The sequence below is a fragment of the Dermacentor variabilis genome, chromosome 7 (assembly GCF_050947875.1).
Source record: "Dermacentor variabilis isolate Ectoservices chromosome 7, ASM5094787v1, whole genome shotgun sequence".
NCBI lineage: Eukaryota > Metazoa > Arthropoda > Arachnida > Ixodida > Ixodidae > Dermacentor > Dermacentor variabilis.
The window spans coordinates 37,164,285-37,186,960 of record NC_134574.1 but is presented as its reverse complement, the minus strand read 5'-3'; the positions used below and the strand labels follow the sequence as shown (position 1 = coordinate 37,186,960).

The window sequence follows — 22,676 nt, the reverse complement described above, 5'->3', positions numbered from 1 at the left end:
TATCTATTCTCGTTCTCTGTCCAGTATAAGTAGCGCTGTTTTACAGCGCTACTTATACTGGACAAAGAACGAGAAGCTGTTTGTGTCCATCACCAAACCTGTGTGAGCAAAAACTATCATCAGCAGCAATGTCTCGCGCCACTGCTCGCGTGTTCGTCGTCGTCTTCTACCATAGGTGACCCAGTTGCGCCCATAGAGTTTATAAATAAATACCCTAGAGGGAAATATGGCGCTAGTGTCTACGAGCGCTCTCCTAAGCGTTGCCTCGACCTACATGGGAATGATGGGAAGTACAAGCTTCGAATTGACTTCGGTCTTTAGACTGACGGCGTTTACTTGCGGCGCAGTAAACAATGCTATACTCACATATTTCGCGTAAAATCAAATTTTATTTCTGCAGTGTCTTGTATATTGCACAACACATTACATAAGCATTGTATGACTTTGAGATTCAAGCACGGTTTGCCACCAGGGCACACGCGGGTATGCATTCTTCTGCAATTCTGCTTCCGATTTAGCGCCAGAGAATAATTGTTTATTTATTTTTACCACAGCAATAACAACCATGCATATACGTATGTAAAAGTACTCATCAGGTATTTATAAAAATGAAATTTTTATTCTGAGAAAATGTTGCCCCTTTGACAGGAATGCTACAAATGTCGTCTGCTACGATGCCTGCTCGCTACGAACGCAATATTTTTCGCGCAGACGGCCTGTAGGTACTTGCGAACTCTCTCGCTCTTTTTAAAGGCTGCGTCGGCTGTCACGATTCTGAAGTTCTGAAGTTTCATAAGCCACGTAATGATAGAGCGCCAACCTAACACACTTAGCAAACAAAGTTCAAAACGGCCAAAATGCGTTGTTTCAACGTTTACGATGCCGTCGCTTTCTCGTCAGGGCTTCGACACCACAACGCGACACAAACATCGGTCCAGTCGCTGGTCCAGAGCGCTATCGCCACTTCGAGCAACAGAGCAAAGCTTTGCGCCCCACCGTCCCACTGCGGGGTATAGCAATTGCGCTTGAAGCGAAACCATAACCGCCAAAAATACCTGTAGACTAGTTCGCCAGCCAACAAAATACCAATCTGTAGCCTGTACTTCCCATCATTCCCATGATGGTTGAACGATCGCAGCCTCATATTTCCCTCTAGTTATAGTAATATTAAACTCTATGGTGGCACCCTTTGGCGTAACCGCGCTAACGTGTGTTCGTCGTTGTCTTGCACAGCTGGCACCGTTGCCGCTCATCATGCATGCGTTCCCCTATTGTCCTTCCCTCTGCGAATGTGCTGACAGCACTCGCTCGCGGTCAGTCGGTGCGGGTATTTCAGTCTCAAATTCTTTCCCTCAATATATCGCAAAACGAAAACACGACTAAATATAACGAATTTATAGCATCCAAAAACGCGGGAGAATAAAAATAAATGTGTGCGCGGACTTTTCGTTACGATGACTACCGATCAAGACAAGAAACGTACTCGCATCTTCGTCGAGAATGCTGTGTCACCTCTTTATCATGTGCTGCACAGTTTCACTGGTCATCCGCCTTCACAGAGTAGAACTGCTCAAGTTTTTATTTAATATGGGAAACTTTCAATCGGCCCAATTTGCGGTTTTTTACGTTTCGCTACAATAACAAAAAACATGAAGAAAAGCACCATAAAAAGAGACAAGGAAAAGATGCAAGTTGCGCTTCCATCGTTCTTGCAGCTGCCGCGCATCCTCTGCGTGCTGTGTGTTTTTGCTCGAGCAATTTTTCACCACAGTAACCATCATTTTCTTTATTTAAAGCAAGAATTAGACTACCGAATACGCAAAGTACTAATGGGATTTTGAATTATAGGCTGGATAGCACAGGTCAAAATCACTCTGCTGGATCAGAAAATAGTAGCAGAACCTACTGTCACGCCCAACCATCAATACCGAGAAGTCGTTAACTTTCTCGGTGCAAAGTATGCTATGGCCAATACAAGAATAGCAATATTTTGCGACAGTCACGCCAGACTACTAAGTGATGTTAAAAAAAAATGACGTTCGTGATTAACATCGATGCGCACCCATATTGAACGCTATCCATTTATTTTATCCATATTTAAACAAAGAACTGAAGAAAAATAGATTTGAGGCCTCGCCCCCTACTTAGCGGTACTAGTTGTGTTCTTATAATAGTATTTCGGGATTACAGTTTAACGCTTTAATGATATTTCTGTTCATATTGCAAGGTAAACTGGAATGTATACGTACTTCTATAAATATTCTTGCCTGTAGCCCATAGGGTTGTTCCGTCTATTCCGGTACAATTTATACAGGGGCAATGGACTTCAGAAGAAATAGCACTGTCCTGGCAGCTAATAATACATGCGATAGCTTTTTTGTTATGTACTTCAGTATTCATGTTGCATTTAGGATACTAAAGCTGAATATTAGTGCCTTATCGCTTGCCTATACAATTTGTAAGACTAGCTCGACCTTTCAAATATCCGGCCCCGAAGTTCACTACAGTGTGCTCTTAAGTAACAATAGAATGGACTGACTGCAGGTGGGAATTGATTTAGTGACATGTATGCGTAAAAATTCGTTAGAATGCCCTAATTATGAGCGCAGCCTATTGTATTCCAAATATGCCTGCAACCCTGCCACGCATCTTCCGAAAATCTCGCCTCCACAAGCACCCTGGAAAATACACGGGAAGTGACATCATGGCATAGGTATGCCACAGAGCAGCATGAAGGATTTTCCGTAGTATCGTTACGTCACTTATATCTTAAAGCTACTATTTTTGTCTTCTCTTATAGTGAATCTTTTTTTCTAGCATCGAGCCTGGGCATTTTTCGGCATTAGAATTCGATGACTTAAACATTAGAAATAAATTTGTGTTAGTTGCTCAATATTTATCTACTACAAAAGATCATTACGAACGGAGGTTACCTTTAGAAATTTATGAACAAAGACGCACGAAAGCAATACTGCAATAGAGAGATATGCGTACTAGTAGGAAACATTGTCATATGCAACGACAAACGTGAAACACTGTTTTTACTGTTACAACGCTCTGCACAACATTGCGGAAATTAGCATGGGATTGCTGCTGAAGACGATGACGGTAGCAACTTGACTTATTTGTGTTCAAGTACATGGTATGGCATTGAAAACTTTATTCATGTCCTTCAGGTTCCGCTAGATTTGTAGCCCGAAACGGGCTGCTCCCACGTCGGGACCAAAAGACCTAGCCGCCTGGCTGCATCGCGGGCCCAATGTACTGCCCATGTCTATTCTTCTAGTTCGGGGCTACGCAGAACCGCACTCCAGCGCTCTTTGGTGTTGTACTTGTAGATGCATAACGCGGAGCACCGCCACAGCATATGTTCTAAGTGTGCAACGCTACCACATCGAGGGCAAATGTATGAAGCCAAGGCTTCGGAAAATGTCTTCCTTATTAATAGCGGACTCGGAGAGGTCTCCGTCTGCAAGGAGTGAGAGCTTGGGGTCTGTTTAGCTTTATGTGTGGAGGAGGATATGATCTGCGGGCCAAGTTAAAGTGTTTCGTGAGTTCGTTGCATCAGAGAAGATGGTCCCTGCAATAGGTAACCTCCAAGCCTGGCTGCTCTAGCGTCACGCAGTCTTTAAGCCCTCGCGTGACGTTGTGAGCCGACTCCTTGAGATTAGAGTGGGCTCCGTCAGTTTCTCCCACATGTGCGGGAAACCAAATGATCGTGTACGAGTTAACGTCCTTGGCGCGGAGGATCGCCAGGACCTGTCTGGAAACGGTCACCTTTGCAAAGGCTCTCACTGCCGCTCTCGAGTCACTGTGTGTTCTGGTTCTCTTGCCATCCAGGAGTACCAGGGTTATGGCTACCTTCTCGGCCGTGTGCCGATGCGTTGTACATAGAAACTCGGCATTCGCGACGTTTCCTGTACCATCCAGGTAGACCCCTGTGAACGCTCGCCTCTTGGGTTTGAACGCCGCATCGACGGAAGTGCTTCTGTCAATAGTTCCTTGGTTTCTCTAGCAGGGCCTTAGCTCTAGCTCGCCTTCTGCCCACCTTGTGTACTGTGTGTACTTTCCTCGGAACGGGCATGATCGTGATGCAGCCCCCCCCCCCCAACTTCCACTGCATCTCGCAATACTTCAACCATGGCAAGCAAGATGCCTACCCTCTTTAAGATTTATCTTCCCGACTCAGTGGTGGAGAGTGATGTATTGAGCCCTCTCTTGCGCCTCGGCCATCTTATCTAGTGTCGTTCATGTCCAACCGCATGAGCATCTCGGTCTTCGTATATAAGAGTAATTCCGGGGCTCTCTTAATACCATTCTCAGGAGCGCGTTGACTTTGACCCTCTCCACCCACTGCTGTTCGTGCATTGTAGCAACGTAGACAAAGGGACAGAGAATGAAGGTCTGCACGAACCGGACAACGTTGTCTTCGCGTAAGCTTTGCTGTCGGTTGGTAACTATTTTGATAAGTCTAATGGCGTTGTCCGCCTTCTTGTTGAGACGGACGATGGTTTGGTTGTTGGAACCGTTGGCTTCACTCGTCATCGAGAGGACACGGAAAGAGTCCGCCATGGGATGTTTTTGCCGTCCTTCGTACGCAAGGTGATGTCAATTTCCTCCGCGGGTTTCCAGCCCTTGCGTTTGGGTCCCCTTTTCTTTCACCTGTACAGTGAGAGTTTCTTAGGTGAGCTTTCGTAAGAATTTCTTAGGTGAGCACCTGAGATCCCTGGGGACGAGATGCTCCTCCACGACGTCGATCGCCTCCTGCAGTCGCTGCTCAATGTCCCTATCGATGCCGCCTGTGCACCAATTCGTGATATCGCCCCCTAAATGGTGTGCTCGACGCCGTCAATCTCTGTGGGCCTTTTAGACACGAGGGTTGCAATGTGGGCTTGTTGGTAACGCATCTTCAAGGGGAGTGCGGTAGCGCGATTAAAATACGGGACAAAATAAGACACATAATACACACAGGGACACACACAGCGCTCCTACGCTCCCTATGTGCCTTCTTTTCTCCCATCTTTTAATTGCGCTACCGTACTCCCCTCTTGAACAGCCCGATCATTGAAAGATTGAAGATAGTCGGCGAGATTATCGCTTCCTGCCGCGTCCCCTGCTGTCGAAGTTCGTCGGTTCCGCTGTCAGACGACTGGCCTTAAGCGTGGCCGTTCTGCCGCTCACGGAACATTTGACGTAGTCGTAGAAGTGCTCTCCCATATTAAAGCCCGATACCGTTTTCAGCACGAAAAAGTGGAGGTTGTTGTCGAAGACCTTTCCCATGTCCAGGTCCAGGACGGCCCTCGTGCATCTCGTTTTGCAGTCAATCATGTGATGTTTTGAGAGCATTATGGCGTCTTGTCATGGCACCGCATGCGGGTAGATTTCGTGGTCTTCCAGGTAGCGGGAGAGGCGATTTAATATCGCATGCTCTTTGGCCTTTCCCACGCACGAGGTAAGCGAAATTGGTCGTAAGTTCTAGAGACCGGGTGTCTTGCCCGGTCATGGGATGGGTATGGGATTGGCCGTCTACCACGCGTCTGGGACCATGCCGCTTCTGCACGTGTAGTTTACAATTTGGGTCAAGAACTCGATGAAGTCGTCGCCCAGGTTTCGGAGTGTGCTGTTAGTGATCTTGTCCGGCCCAGTGGCCGATGTGCTGCTGAGCTCGTGCAGCGCAATTCTGATCTCTCCGGTCGTAAAGTCGGCGTTCAGTGTGTGATCCTCCGATCCGCCGTACACGGATGGAGAGGTGAGGGGTGGCGCGCTCTGTCTGCTCTACACGAGAAGCACTTCTTGACCCGTCTAGCAATCACCTCCGCTTCGGAGGACTCTTTTTCGGCAGTGCGCTAAATTTTCTCCAGCGTGCTATGCAGCTTCGGCTTTGTGTTTGTTTCATGTAAGAGGTGCTTGAGGAGGTTACAGGTGCCCCTCTTCGCATTCGGCCATCTGTCGAGTTGCAGACCTCGTCCCACTGTTTGGCGAGTGTCATACCGTGTTCCTAGATGGCACGGTTGAGTTCTGCGATCTAACTTCTCAGTCGGTGGTTCAAACTTTCACCGTTCCACTTCTCTAGGAGAGATTGTCTCGCTTCTATGACATGCGCCAGGTGGCTGCCCATTTTTGTGAGGGGTAGATCCGTTAGCACCTCTTTTGTTCCAGATTCGGTTTGTGTTCATTCTTTGCCCTTTCTTTTCTGATATTATGGAAAGCGTCTCAGTCGACAAAGTGGAACTTGCGCAGCTTCTTCTGTTTGATCCGCAGGCTCGTGACCAGTATGCAGTTATCACTTCCCAGGTCTTTATTCAGGTTTGGCCAGGGTGGTCCTACCGCGTTCCGCACGAAGGTTAGATCCAGGATTGTGCCTTGACTCGTCGACGTGGCGCACCTAGTGAACAACGACGGATGTCAGTGATCAGCGCCGGGTCCAAGTCAGCCGCCTGGCGCCAGATACTTTCCCTTTTTTGAGTCGGAGAGATAGCCCGAGACATCGTAAAGGGCACTAATGTCTCCGGAGATAACCAGGGGCGAAGGTATCCTGCAAGAGCCCACCCACCAAGTGGACTGTCCATTTCGACCGCCGCTAATTGGCTAGGGCTGCTCGTCTCCTCCTCGCTTGTACAGCTACATCCATGCAGCAGCGGCGGAAATGGACAGTCCACTAGGTGGACTCTTACAGAATACCCCTCCAGAGGCGAACCGCGGGCCGGTAGTACCGCTTAGGCCAGCAGCAGCTTGAATGTCTTTCTCAGGTCGTTAGGGCTACTGTAGAAGTTTAGGACAAATAGGCTGTCTCGATTGCCTATGGCCGCGTTTAGGATGACTTCTAACTTGACGCACTTCAAGTGCATGGTTTTACAATATACAAAAATTACAGCCATTCCAGACTGTGAATGTCGGATGCAATGGAGCTGCAAAAAAAGAGAAAGCACACCGCTTAGTGGAAAATTTTTATTATTTGGGGGATAGTTCCTTCCGCGTCTGTAGAATAATTTGCGAACATGAGGAATTGCTAATAGCGGCTCCAACTGTCCAGGCATCCAAATTGAAAGGCGCGAATCATCTCAAGGCGCTGGCTTGCGCGAAAAATATAATAAGGCCCTTCTATGCCGCTAATCGATGCATGCATCCATAGAGGAAGGAAAAATATAGGAGGGAGCATTACGTCATGCATCCACTCTTGCCAAGCGAATGCTCCGGGAAACCACAGTGGTGACCTAACACGTGACCTCTTGCGTCGAGATCACGGAGCAAAAATTGAGATTTGCTGGGCCGTTTGGTTCCCAGTAACGACGCCAGTAGTTTTTATTGGGTTCGCGCTTGTTTGGCTGCCCCGCCTTGGCACAACCTGCCGAGCGGGAACACCAGAACCAGCCACGGAAGTTGACGTGCGATCACGTATTAGGCCTACAGGTGTCGCTTCAATCGCGTCGCGGTAGGCTTCCTGTTATCTTTTTCATTCATCTATGCATTCTGTGCTAGAGGTTCTGTGTTCTACAATCTAAAAACATTTGCACCCTTTGGGGTGTATATTTGTCGCACAAAATAATCGGCATTTGTTTTGCCCGTATTTCCTTTCTTTAACCCCGCGAGCGCGGTACTACCAAGTTACGAACGGCATGAGCGTTATCAGCATGACAGAGCATTCTTGACAGGAAATTAACGGGCACAGCGTTTTCACGAAAGTAAATGCGGGCAAGACAGATGACAATTATTAGAGAGTTTTAGTACAGCATAAAGCAGTAAACGCAAAGAGTTAGCGTTAGCGTTAACGCTGCGTGCACCACACTGCTCATGCGCCGTACGTCAATGGTGCTGGAGCTCCTATGCACGTACGCTATTTTAGAGATTTAGCGGTGAACGCTAACGCACGCAAGGGGAGCCTTACGTACGGCAACATGGCGGCGCCAGTCGAAGTGAGAGCTACCCGCTTCGGATCTTTCGAGTCATCGGCCTGCACTGTTCCGCTCATTCGTTCCCCACTAATGCTCGTGTTTGCTTTCGATTTGTGTGATGATGCTTCGGCAGCGGCGCACTTGTGAGAAATGGGCGTTGTTTACGATATACGTTCTCGATTAACGGCGCAGTAGGCTTAACGAGAGGGTTTGCTAATGTTTGCTCATGTTTGCTGTATGCGCCTCGATATGGCGCCCAAGTGTATTTCGCTCGTGCACTTGGCGTAAAACCGCATGTCAAGCCGATGCATGTCCCGTTTCCCGCGGGAAAATAAAGTAGTGGGATCAGTGCTGTGGTCACAGTGCGTGTGCGCGTTACCAACGACGACGACATAAACCTCCTGAAGGAGGTTTTCGCCTTGAACTCATTCGAACTGACATCAAGATGGGCGTCCGTTGCTACAAATTGGAAAGAATTCGAAAATCTGCTTTCTGGAAGCGAAATTGGCGGCGAAACGTCCCCTCTGGAAAAGCTTCGATGTTGAGTGGATCTAGAGGACACGTACAACCTCCGCGGTCGCTCTCGTTCTCGAAGCATGAGGGTGTCTATGTCAACCCAACTTAAAAGGAAGAGGTAATATGGGTCCCACATAACACTCGATCGCGGCCTGCTAAGAATGATCGGTGTGTTTCGCGACTCTCGATAAAAAAACACTGAAACCAAACACATACATGCGTAATCAACGCACCGACTGTGGCTTTGGAGAAGCTTGACTTAGGGACACATTAGTGGATTCGGCAATGATCGGCTCCACATTTCCTGTGGGTTTAGCTTTCCAGTACATCGTGTTTTTACATCTAGATATTGCCGCATATTTTCGCGTTAACGTTAGCGCTTGTATCTGTTCCGATATTCTAAAGCTCTACCTTGAGCCGCGCAGTGCAGCCTTTCTTTGCGTTAGCGTTGCGTCGCACGCTAATGCTAACGCAAGCGTTTGACGCTATACTAAAACTGTCTATTGTTCGCGACAAATATACACCCCGAGAGTGTAAACATTTTTTACAGTGTCAGCCTGCCAGCGTATGATTTTATTATAGGTCATATAGTTATTTATTACATAGCACTTTGTTGCAAGTTTTGAATTTTCAAAGTCAAAGAGACGTTACAGATTCGAAGACTTCGAAGAAGTCAAATCTAGAGGAAGAATTTTAGACAAATCCATTTAATTCCTATTATTCCAATGCTGGCTGAACCGCCCCAATTGCAGCTCCCGTAGGCACTGGCGCCAGAGTTCCCTCTTGTAATTATTGTATAATTCTGTGTACTGGCAGGCTTAGATTTCCCTCTGTGACACCAGGTGTCAGCGCATTGCTTACTGGTTTCCTTTGCCTAATCAAAGAGGGCGCGGGAGCTTTCAGGCATGGACATTGAAAAATGTATTGCAGGGTAAACTTATACAACTCCACTGTAAAAGGCAGCATGAAAGATGCAGTTTCGCCCAAGAAGAAGAGAAAGCACGAAACTTTATTTGCAGAAAGGACTTCGTTGCCGTTAAAACGGAGCAACGCCGTGTGCTTGGGCCCCTATTGCAAGGCACCGCTGGCCCTCGCCATCCTTTCTTCCCTCGTGACCATCCTCAGCCGGTCCCCGAAGGCAGGCCTGGGGAGCAATGCCGTCCCCCTCACTCTCGTGTTGTTCTCTTCTCGCTCTTCCGTGTAAGCCGTGCATTCCCATGTGATGTGGTAGAGTGTCGGTGTTCTTCCACACAACGGGCAAATAGTTTTTTTATGCTTTTGGGCGGTATTTGTGCAATTTATGGAGGCTCGTATACGTGTCCCTTTGCAGCCTGCGTAACGTCGTAGAGCCTGCGGCTGAAAGGTTCTTATTCAGTGCTGCGTAGAGCCTTCTTAAATCCCCTTAGTAATGCAAGATTGCTTTAGAACTGGGATCGTTGGGTGGAGGGTCCTCCCTGATGTTGCCATGGGCAGCTCGGCAATTAGTGAAACCTCGAGCCGCCTAATGTGCGTGGAGCTTGCACGTACCATTATCGTATCCCGGGACTTATGTTGTTGTTTGAGTATACCACACGTTGAGTTCTCTGCTGATTTCGGTGAGTATCCGGTGTGCCTTTATGCTGATTTGTCTACTCTGATAGATCCTACTTGCGGCCTGAGAATCTGTGATTATTGTCAGTGGAGCATTCCGCTCTATGCCTTCTGTTATAGCTAAAGCGACGGCTACCTCTTTGGCTTCTATAATGGTGTCTCGGGAAACCGAAGCACTTGCCGTGATTTTACCTTTATGATTTACGACAACTGCCAGGATATTCTTTGCTTTTGCCCAAGATGGTGAAGCACCCGTGAATCTTTTAGTGTCCAAGTACTTTGTTTTTTTTTAATTATTTGGCTCTTGCCTGTCTTCTTCGTGCTTGTAATGTGACATTCATGTTTTGTGGTATTGGTGATACCCCATACAAATGTCTTATCTGGCAGGGTAGCCCCTGGGTGTTTTTGGGTACTTGTCTGCACTCTTCAAGGCCGACTCTTTAAATAAGAGCACTGCCAGCTGTCGTTTGCGCCAATTGACTCCTCTGCTCTATGAGTTGGGCCTCAGCCAGCTCATGAAATGTATTGTGGAGGCCGAGTGCTGTAAGCTTCTCAGTTGAAGTGTTGCGTGGCAACCCCAGGGGTGTTTTATATTCCATCCCTACTTTTAATAAGCGATTTCTTGTTCCTCCCTATTCATGGCATGGTAAAATAGGTAGTACATTAGTCGGCTTATGATCAGGTTTATCACCAGTATGAGGGTGTCTTGTTCCCCCCTCCCTGTGCGATTACGAGCCGCATGGGCTGTCATCCGGTTAATCTGTTGTTTTGTTTTTCTGATTGTGGTTTAAAGTGTAGAGATATCTGACATTCGATTGCAGCCACATAACCAACACGCTTACTATTGAGCTCTCAGGATTACTTTTCTCTTTCGCCCTGATCTCGAGATTGAGTCTACGGTCAGTAATTTTTTTTGTTTTTTGTAGGGCCAATCAATTCTGATTTCTTCGTTGAGCACTGGAGTCCTCTTTATTGGGTATATTTTTCTATTATATTGGCTGCCCGCTGAAGCTTTGGCTCCTTCTCTCCCAAGTGGCCTTTGGTTATCCATATTGTTATAACATCCGCGTATAGTGAATGACGGATGTCGGGTAATTCTTGGAGTTTCTTAGCTAGTCCAATCATGGCTATGTCGAACATTGTAGGTGAGAATACTGCACCATGTAGCGTTGTTTTGTTAGCAGGATGGACGACTTTAGATTAATCCTCTCATGCTTTGCTAACTGCTGTTCTCTGGTTGAAGAAGCTTCGGATGTACTGGTACGTCCTTTGACCGCCGCTGGTCTCTGCTAGTCCATCCAGTGCCCGTTTCTGACTTACGTTGTCAAAGGCCGCTTCTATGTCGACAGCCATGAGAGTGGGTTCTCCTTGCATGTGGACGTTGGGTAACGCTTTTTTCTTCTAAAAGCAGAAGTATGTCCTGTATTGAAAGATCTGATCTGAAGCCAAACATGGTGTCAGGCTTTAAGCTGTTTCCTGAAACTATTTGTTTCAGTCTAGCGTTAATTAGTATTTCTAACACCCTTCCTAGAAATGATGTAAAAAAGATGGGCCTGAGGTTTTCTAAAGTCAATTTCTTCCCTGGCTATTGGATAATGGCTACGACAGCGTCTTTTCATTGTTCTTGTATCGTTCCTCTGACGAAATGGGCATTTGAAAAATTCATAAGGGCAGTTGTTGCTAAACCATTCATGTATCTAATCATGGCATCTGATATTTGGTCGGCCTCTGCCGCTGTGTACTGTACTTACGATTGTTGCTCTAAATTTTGCCACCGTGAAGATTTCATTCATTCCTGAGTTTGTGTGTCCGCTGTAATGAGCTTATAATGGGGGTAACAGGGCTTTGTCACCGTAGCATTTTTTATGGACTGGCTGAAGGAGTTCTTCTTTTGTGCCTGGGTACGAGTATAGCAATCTCTCCAGGTTCATTTGTCCTTCACGTCTCGTTTTAAGCGTGTCAATCTTTCCTCTGAGGATGCTTAACGTTTTTTGTATCCCTAGGGTTCCATTTATTGGACCGTAGAAGCGTTCCGAGTTGGCTGTTGCATGTCGATTAGCGTATTCCTCGGCCCGCTGCGTAATTTATTTGATTTTTATTTTGAGTTTGCGGTTGCGTTTCTGCCACTTCTATCTATTTGTCAGGGATCTTCTTGCATCCCACATATGCAGTAGATGAGTGTTCGCTTCAGGTGTTTTGTCTGTCCTGGTGACGGTTTTGGTGTGTTTCTGCCTTATATATCGCATGCAGTCGCACCAATTATCTAAATGATCTATGTCAATGGTTAGCTTTTAAAGCAATTCTCCATAGGCCCACCATTCTGTTATTTAAGCTCTGCCTATATCTTTGAGGTTTAAACGCTTGCGGACTGTGGTGCTTATAACACAATGGTCCCTTCCTAGATTTTCGAGGGTGTTGAACCACTCCACATTTAGAGAATTTTTGGTTATTAGTAGGTCCGGACATGTATCCGCGGAGACACAATTTTCTGTTCTTGTTGGCATTGCAGGGTGTGTTAGAAGTATCATGCCGACTTCTATTTGTCCTGTAAGATATTTGCCTTTATTGTCCTGGGTTGGATACCCTCAGCTTGAGTGCCTGCCGTTAATATCTCCAATTATCAATAGAGTTCTCCCTTTCGGCATTTTTGGTGTCTCTCGAAATAATTTGTCGAACGTTGATCTTTTATAACTCCGGGGGCTGCAGACATTATGTATAAAAGCAGTACTTCCTCTCTTCCCTTTATAGATGATTTTTATTATTATATGCGGAATGTCCTTTCCATCTGTGGGTTTGTGATATATTGCCATAACTTTCTTGTTCACAACTATTGCCACCTTGCAATTTTCATGTTCGGTATTGAAGCTAACGTATCCCTGTAATTTTGTATTTGTTCCGGCTCCTTGTAATCCTAGGATAGCTAGTGACCTTTCTTTTGTCATCACCAGCTGCGACAGTTGTCCCATATTACGCCGGAAAACGCGGCAGTTCCGCTGCCATATCTCGCACTCTTCTAAAGCGTGCTTTTGATGTCTAGGTATTGTTGATTTATGTACTTGATGTTTAGGTATTGAGGTCATGGCCGACTGGCCTGGCCTGCTGTATACTTTCTCTGCTTTTTCTCTTATGGTGCTGCTTGTGGTATGTTTTTGCGAAGCTTTCGGGAATTCCATTTGCTGTGCCTGAATTTTCTTGTCCAGAATTTCCAGTTTTTGATCTACCTCTCTCATCCCCTGCTCACTAATTGTGGGTATGACTCCTTTATGGTTTTTTTTCTAGGTCGAGAGGGCAATTACGGCGTCGCCTTCTAAATTCGATAGTTTCTGTATTCTCTTTCCTGTCTGGATTCGTTTAGGTCTCTGTTGTGGATGCTGCATTTGTTGCTTTTTCAATTGCCTATTTTATAAGTCTAGGTCCCCTATTCACGCTCGCATTAGCTCTAGTTCGCGCTCTAGCCGTGGGAGTTGTGTTGTTTGGTGTGGCGAATAGGAGACGATTGCTGCCCATCTCACCTTGTTTTTGGGTTCTTTGTTCTATGTCATATTACTCTTCTGCTCTTCTTGTGTTGTTTGGCCCCTCTCGTTCCCACTGACTCTGGAGTTCGAGTGGCCTCGGTAGCGGGACCTGGATGCGAAACTGGATTGGAACCTAAAACAGGCCCCGTCTGGTGATGCAGTATTCTCGTGGCCCGGGTTGCACCTGCGTCTCTTCAGGATCCCATTGGTTTGTGGTCGGCGTAGACCTTGCGGCAGTTGTGACCTGCCCCTTTGGGCGATGCGTTTGAGTTTCTTGGTGCATTCCGATGCCACCGTGGGATGAGCCCGCCCGCAGAAGGCCCACTCTGGTTCACAGGTATGGTCCTCAGGAGGGTCCCTTAGCCGATAATTGCTGCACGCCTTTGCCGTAGGCGGTGAACAAACGTCTGTTCTACTTCACGTGCTTTTGCACAGTTTGCAGTAGTGTCTGTTGGACTGATAAGGCACACGTGGCATTTCACCACCGTAATAGCAGACGAAGCGCATAACTATCGGTTCATCGATCGTTATCACTGTGGTTTCAGACTTACCGACCATCCGCGTTTGGACAATTGTCACTCCTTGCGTGCGGATTTGGAGATTACTTAAAAGCTCGACGTCTGGGGCTTCGCGTTCCAGTCCGTGTACCACTCCTTTAAGGTATCCTTCAGGGGTTGTTATGTAGGTGCTGATCGGATGTTTTAAGCCCCCTGTACGTGACTTCTTGTGCTTTATTCAGTGCTTTGTGCGTTAGCGGCATGGTTCTATTAAGTAACTTATAATGCTAGGTGAGATCGTTGTAAGTGATGAGGGGGTCGCGCTCGCTCTCCCATCCTGCCGAGAGGAAGTGCGGACTCGCACGGTGAGTAAGGTGTCAAGCGGCCTCGTGTGCCGTCTCGTTGAGGTTAGGGAGCGGCCCCTCCAATGGTCCGATGTGTGCCGGGAACCAATTGATGTAATATGGGGTGAAGTGATGAGTACCAAGTATTCTGAAGAAGGTCCAGTCTAAGCAGGTTGTCCTCCTTGAGCACGTGATACCGCTTGGCGACTCGCCCGGCCATTGAATTTATTTTTTAGTACGACAACTCGCCAATTCACAAACCAAAATGTTCAGTGCCTTCTTGGACGACCGTCACGTGACAGTGCTCGAGTGGCCACCACAATAACCCGACATCAACATCACCGAGAATGTTTGGGGCCGAATGAATTTTTCCATGTCAAATGACAACTCCACGCAGTCTGAGTGGACGCGCTTTGGACGGTTGTGGAAGAGGAGTGCGGGCGGCCTAGGTAGAACACAAGTTTTTGTTGTTCCCTATAAAGCTAAGTTCCCCTCCATGCTAAGTTGAATGCGAGCCATAATCGGTGCTGGTGGAGAATGGACTCGATACTGAACAGACTAGAGTCTGAAGAAGGAGCTGCTCTGCAATGTTGCTGTCTGGGTGCTGGAGACAACAGCAATAAAAGAAGACACACTTATAAACCAGAACGCTCGCAAATCTGTACGAAGGACTCGCGCAAGCTCCACCGCTCCTCTCCACATTTTACATTTTGTTGCGACATTTCTTTTCCATCCCCCGTGCTTTTTTTTAAGATGCATGACACCCTTACACGTATCTCTTTGAACCAAAAGAGATGGTACCTCCATTGAGTTTGTTTTAGGGCTCAAATATTTCTCCCGTCTACGTGGAACTTCGCCACATCTTTTCGTAAGCGTTTTCTTCCATGTGTAACTTCGCAGAAATATTTTTGTTAAAACACTGTTACGGCGTAACGAAGAGTGGCGCCAGTCAGAAGACGATTTGACTTGTAGAGGTGGAATCGCTCTCCACAGCCATCTTCTTTATGCATCGTTGTCTGTCTCGTAAATATTGTGAATACACATTTATATGTCACTTCTGCAACGGAACAATATGCCACTCGTTTATTTCCTGTTTAGCTTCCTTGTCTTGCATCTTTCTCAAAGAATACAACCTAATGTATGCTAGAAAATTGACGCATCCATTATAGATCTTTTTACTCATACAATTTATTAAACATTGACAGATGCAGCATTGCACTGTCATTGTATTGCACTGAATACAAGAATACACACAAAAAACGTCGGCTCCACATGTTTTACTCCACCTAATCAATTTAATCAAAGAAGTGACCGACGATTCCTGTAAATGAGAGTGCGACTTCTCGCGTCGGGTAGCCGTCAAAGGACTGGTACCGCTTCGGTGATTTTACCCACATTTTGACAACAAAAATTATTTTTTTACAGCATGTAGGAAGATGAAAAGGGTTGGAACATTGCCGCTAAATCAGTTGCGATACCCCAGAGGGCACTTTCTACATCGCGTAAAGCTCTCGATGCACCCCTACCAGCGACATTAACGCGTGAATAAGAGAGTAGCGAAGCAGCCGATGTCACTTCTTAGTTGCTGTCGAAGTAATATTATTGCCCTCCTTAATGGTAAAATCTAAAGCAAACATGATGATGCGGGATTGAACAATCGCTCTCTAACTTTCTGTGAAATTTATTGCGGGTTTCGGTGGTTTCCTTAAGTCAATTGAGCATATTCGTTCTAGCATCAAGACTTGCGCAAAACGGCGCGCTAGGCTCATCACCGGATGATTCCAACCAAGAAGAGCGCGTCCAATAGGTTTCCCGGTGTGCACTGCGCCAAGTGATGTGAGAGTCAAATAAAATGGCCCCAGCCTAATAAAGAGCGCGAAAAATGACTGTATTTTACCCTCATCAATTATGAAGAAATGCTAAGTGATATATCTGGTGAGAAGCTTATTTCTGTTCATGCACATTGCCTAAGCAGGCTATTCACAAGCTGTAGAGAGAAATAGCTGGAAAATGCTCTAGTTAGTAAAGTGCGCTTTCCTGCAACGCCGCCTCGGGCGCTCAGTTCCCTGGGTCTAGCGAAGTGTACTGTACTGCAAAGCCAGAGTGGCTCGCTCCAGCGCTGTAGCAGAAGACATACGGCAGGACCGCGTCCCACGTCTTGTGCTCAACGTCGACGTACATTGCTAGCATGTCGGTGAGGGTCTTGTTCTGGCGCTCCCTGAGACCATTCGTTTGCGGATGGTGGGCACTTGTCCTCCTGTGGCTTGTCTGGCTATATTGCAGAATGGCTTGGGTGAGCTCTGCTATAAAAGCCGTTCCTCTGTCGGTGATGAGGACTTCTGGGGCACCATGTCGCAGCAAGATTTCTCGACAAAATATTTCGCAACTTCGGCTGCGCTGCCTTTTGGTAGAGCTTTTGGTAGAAATAGTCCGTCGCCAGGACGATCCACTTATTCCCGGATGTTGATGTCGGAAACGGCCTCAACAAATCCATTCCAATCTGCTGGAATGGTCGACGAGGAGTTTCGATCGGCTGTAGTAACCCTGCTGGCCTTGTCGGTGGTGTCTTGCGTCTTTCACAGTCTCGGCATGTCTTGACGTAACGGGCGACGGCGGCGGTCAGACGCGGCCGGTAATACTTTTCCTGTATCCTCGACAGCGGCCGGGAGAATCCGAGGTGCCCAGAGGTTGCATCATCGTGTAAGGTGTGCAATACTTCTGGACGCAGCGCAGACGGTACAACAAGAAGGTAGCTGGCGCGGACTGGTTAGAAGTTGTTCTTCACAAGCAGGTTGTTTTGTAGCGTGAACGAAGACAACCCGCGCTTAAATGCCCTAGGGACAACGTCGGTGTTCCCTTCCAAATACTCGACGAGGCCTTTTAGCTCCGGGACTGCTCGCTTCTGTTTAGTGAAGTCTTCCGCGCTTATTATTCCAAGGAAGGCGTCGTCGTCCTCGTCGTCTTGCGGCGGGGCATCGACGGGGGCGCGTGATAAGCAGTCGGCGTCAGAGTGTTTTCTTCTGGACTTGTGTGTTACGGTAACTTCATATTCTTGCAGTCGGAGGTTCTACCGCGCCAGCCGTCCTGAAGGGTCATTTAAGTTAACTAGCCAACACAGCGCGTGATGGTCGCTGACGACTTTGAATGGCCTGCCATAGAGGTAAGGGCGGAATTTAGTTGTAGCCCAAATGATGGCGAGGCATACCTTTTCAGTCGTAGAGTAATTGCCTTCCGCTTTGGAATGCGACCGGCTAGCATAAGATATAACCCGTTCAAGTCCGTCTTTCCTCTGGACTAGGACGGCACCGAGGCCTAGACTACTGGCGTCAGTGTGGATTTCAGTATTGGCGTCCTCGTCGAAGTGTGCAAGTACCGGCGGTGAAAGCATGCGTCGTTTGAGTTCTTGAAATGCGTCGGCCTGCGGCGTTTCGCACTTGAACTCGACATCGCATTTCGTCAGATGTGTTAGCGGCTCCGCGATGCGTATAAATTTCTTGACAAAGCGCCTATAGTAGGCACACATGCCAAGGAACCTGCGCACTGCCTTGTTGTCGATTGGCTGCGGGAACTTTGCGATGCCTGCTGGCTTCTGCGGGTCTGGGCATACCCCAGATTTGCTGATGACGTGGCCTAGGAATAGAACCTCATCATATACGAAGCGACACTTTTCCGGCTTCACAGTGAGCCCTAATGACTTGATGGCCTCTAATACTGTCGCAAGCCGCTTAAGATGATCGTCTAAATTCGGCGAAGACGACGACGTTATCCAAGTAAACAAGACAGTTCTGCCACTTCAATCCTGCTAAAACCGTGTCCATCACGCGCTGGAACGTTGTAGGCGCCAAGCACAGTCCAAATGGCATAACCTTGAACTCATAGAGGCCGTCTGGCGTGATGAAGGCGGTCTTTTCACGATCCCTCTCGTAGACTTCTATTTGTCAGAAGCCAGACTAGAGGTCCATCGATGAGAAGTATTTAGCATTGCAGAGCCTATCCAATGCGTCGTCTATCCGTGGGAGGTGGTATACATCTTTCTTCGTGTTTTTGTTCAGTCTACGATAATCGACGCAGAAACGTAGGGTTCCGTCCTTTTTCTTCACTAAAACAACTGGAGACGGCCACGGGCTTTTCGACCGCTGAATGATGTCGTCGCGCAGCATTTCGTCGACTTGTTGTCTTATAGCTACGCGTTCTCGCGTGGAAACTCGGTATGGGCTCTGGCGGAGTGGTCGAGCGCACTTTTCGATTATTATGCGATGCTTTGCGACTGGTGTTTGTCGAATCCTCGATGACGTCAAAAAGCAGTCTTTGTATCGTCGAAGCAGACTTCTTAGCTCTTGCCGCTTAATCACGGGGAGACTTGGATTAATGTCGAAGTATGGCTCGGGAACTACGGTCGTCGGGGTAGATGCGACAGAATCCGAGAGGACAAACGCATTGCTGGTTTCCAGAATTTCCTCGATGTATGCGATAGTCGTGTCCTTGTTTATGTGCTTGAACTCCTGGCTGAAGTTTGTCAGTAACACTTTCGTGTCTCCTCCGTGCAGTCGAGCGATCCCTCTTGCGACGCAAATTTCACGGTCGAGCAGTAGACGTTTGTCGCCTTCGATGACGCTTTCTACGTCAGCGGGCGTTACGGTGCCGACCGAGATAACAATGCTGCATCAAGGTGGGATGCTCACTTGATCTTCGAGCACACTCAAGGCGTGGTTACAACGAGGACTCCCTGGCGGTATAGCTTCATCTTCCGACAGTGTTATTGACTTCGACTTCAGGTTGATGTTTGCGCCGTGTTTGTTCAGGAAGTCCATGCCGAGAATGACTTCTCGTGAACACTGTTGCAAGATAACGAAGGTGGCGGGGTAAGTCCGGTCATAAATGGTGGTTCTTGCCGTGCAGATTCCAGTCGACGTGATGAGGTATCCTCCAGCTGTCCTAATTAAGGGGCTTTCCCATGCAGTCTTAACTTTCTTGAACTGGGCTGCGATGGGTCCACTCATGACGGAGTAATCGGCTCCTGTCTCTACTAAGGCGGCGACTGCGTGGCCGTCGAGAAGCACGTGGAGGTCGGTGGTTCTTTGTCTTGCGTTACAGTTAGGCCTTGGTGTCGGATCACGGCTGCGTCGCATTGACCTGTGGCTGATAGGTGGCGCCATCAGGTGGTCTTTCGTCGGTGCATTCTTTGCTTCAAGTCTTCGTCGGGACGGCGGTGTGTCATTGTCATGTCGTCGAGGCAGTCTCTTCGTAGTCTTCGTAGGCGGCGGAGGATCTTCGTCAGTTCGATGAACAGCAACCGCACCTCCATCGGTTGCTGCTTTTAGTTTTCCGGATATGGGCTCGCAGAGCGCCCCGCGCTGGGCCAGTGTATGGTTGGCGCTGCGGCGACAGGTAGCGGCCTGGTGACGGCGAACGGGACGGTCGTCGAGGGCTCCACTGAGTAGCGGCGAGGTAGTCGGCGATGTCACGAGGGTATTCACCTTCCCGAGGGTGCGGTGCGTCGACGGCTAACCCTCGCAATCCCAGGTCGCGGTACGGGCGTCGGCGGTACACATGGCCGGCTTCGCAGCAGTGGTAGCAGACCGGGCGGTGGTCGAGGGCTCGTCAAATGTCCATCTTCATCGCGTAGTTGCGCTGGGCGACGGGTTGTCGTAATGGCGGTGTGACAGGGCCCTGGCGCGTCACAGGGCCCGGCGCGGTCGCGGAGGGGGACCTTGAAGGCGTGCGACTGCGGCGTAGGTCAAGGCTTCTGGCTAGGGCTGCGATAATTGAGGTTGCACCTCAGTAGCTACCACCGATCGCTGAACCTCATCTGTCACGATGTCAGCGATCGAGGCTAATTGAGGCTGCGACTAAGGCAAGACCTTGCGGAGTTCTTCGCGAACAATGGCCGTTATGGTCTCTTGGAGATCAACGGAGCCCAGCCCTTGGATGACGCACTGAGGCGTGAGCACTTGGCGGTGGTATTGCCTAGTGCGCATTTCTAACGTTTTCTCAATCGTCGTAGCCTCTGTCAGGAACTCAGCTACGGTCTTTGGTGGGTTTTGGATTAGTCCCGCGAAAAGTTCTTGCTTCACGCCTCGCATCAGGAAACGCACTTTTTTCTCTTCGGACATTTCCGAGTCGGCGTGCCGGAAAAGACGCGTCATCTCTTCTGTGACGATGGCGATGGTCTCATTGTGTAGTTGGCGTCGGGTTTCCAGCAGAACTTCGGCCCTTTCGTTTCCGACAACGCTCGTGAACGTCCTCAGGAAATTACTGCGGAACAGGACCCATGCTGCTAGGGTGGACTCCCGGTTCTCGAACCAAGTCTTCGCGGCATCTTCCAAGGAGAAGTACACGTGTCGTAGCTTATCCTCAGAGGTCCACTTACTGAAGGTCGAGATCCTTTCGAAGGTTTTGAGCCAGGTTTCAGGATCGTCCGACGTAGCTCCACGAAAGGTAGGGGGCTCTCTGGGTTGTTGGAGTACGATGGGTGACACTGGTACAGCCATTGTGGTTGTCTTGGCCGCAATCTTCTTGGTCTTCTCAGGTACAAGTCCGTGAGTACGATGGGTGACACTGGTGCAGCCATTGTGGTTGTCTTGGCCGCAATCTTCTTGGTCTTCTCAGGTACAAGTCCGTGCTCCGGGGGCAGCTGTTGTAGACGACGGCTTGCTCGATGGTCCGTTACTACGTTGGTGCTGTCTTTACGGTGCGGGCTTGGATCACGGCTTGTCGGGGGCGTCAGGTACATAGATGAAAAGCACCTCCACCAGATGTCACGTGGTCGTGACGTCAAAGAACATAGTAGCAATACTGTGAAAGGCCAAACTAGCTTTTATTGGGCGAATTGATGCCCACAAAAACAGGCTACACTTAAAGCACTACGAGAGCGGCGAACACAGTCGGCGATCGTTGAAAATCTGATCAGCGGGTCAAGCGCGTCAGCTTTTACAGATCAGTCATCGAATGTTCCATATTAACCGCTGGGACCCGCGTGTCTTCCACAAAGCTCTACACTATTCGCGTCGCGCATACATGCAATCAGATTACACAAGTTGAGGTGGAAGACAGTGGACGGAATCATCGATAACATTCCAGAAACTTCTTTTACATGCAGGCGCGTCCTGCGCTGTGCGATAACATTTGTTAGGCGGCGAAACGTGGTCGCTAGATAAAGATAAGTACACGTGTCAATACTTTCTCCGCTTTTGCGCCTACCAATATTGTGAAATGAATATGATGCCTGCCCATTACCCATTGTAGGTTGATGTAACTTCGCTTGCCTGATTTACGAAGTGCGCTTGTCCAAATAACAACATAAGAAGTTGTTGAAAAGTTAATAAAGCGGAATGGCTTTTGTGGAAACTTGGGACGCGGCGTCATCGCTCATATGACATTGAAAACGACTTGCAAGCGCTTTAGATAAGACAGACTTTCAAGCTTGTTTTCCTGGTAGGCCCGTTGGAAGACTACCTTCGTGGCAGTCGTACAGAACTTGCATAAATTGTCTGCACTTCAGCACACTGAAATTTTTCTGTGAAGACGCAACATATACTAAGGAGGACGAGATGCGAGGTGTCGATCCTTGGTTCCTTGGTTCGATATTACGTTGATTCGTGAGATCCGCTTTCAACTGCCTGGGAAAACGCCCTACTAGGCCATTCTGCTCGGAATAGTAGGCCGCCATGAGCTGATGATAAATGCCTAGCAGGCTTGAGGGATGGTCGAAGAATACGCATTATTCCCCTTCTTTTTCAACTCCAAAATGCAACGCCGAGGTGTCGACAAGAGCTTCAGTGGTAGTTCTGCTTGTCATACCGCTGATATATCGCGCTTCTGGCGACCTCGTGAACCTCTCAATTAAAATCAGCAGCTAACGGTTTTTTTTTGAAGGAGAAAGTGGTCTAAGCATATATATATTCGCCGTGAGCAAGCGGTTCCTTGGTCATTTTCAGGATAGTGATAGCTCCTGGTCCCTCTCATTTGTAATGTAGAGTTTTACTCCACAGTTCCTTCGTAAACCGTTGGTTGGCATACGGCCATAATGGCTGTGTTTGTTATCTCGTATGGTGAGTACGCACTACCCGCGGTGGTTGCTTAGTGGCTATGGTGTTAGGCTGCTAAGCACGAGGTCGCGGGATCGAATCCCGGCTACGCCGGCCGCATTTCGATGGGGGCAAATCGCGAAAACACCAGTGTACTTATTTTCAGGTGCACGTTAAAGAACGTCGCGCCGTCCGACTTTGCGAAGTCATCCATTATGGCATGCCACATAATCATAACGTGGTTTTGGCACATAAGACCGCATAATTTAGTTTTTTGTTGAGTATGCGCCAGTGA

The 22,676-nt window shown here is 48.2% G+C and overlaps 1 protein-coding gene across 1 annotated transcript in view; it reads left to right on the top strand.

Moving 5' to 3' along the window:
* LOC142589006 (uncharacterized) overlaps positions 1 to 22,676 on the top strand; it is a 197,751-nt gene that overhangs the window by 69,614 nt on the left and 105,461 nt on the right. The window lies entirely within an intron of this gene.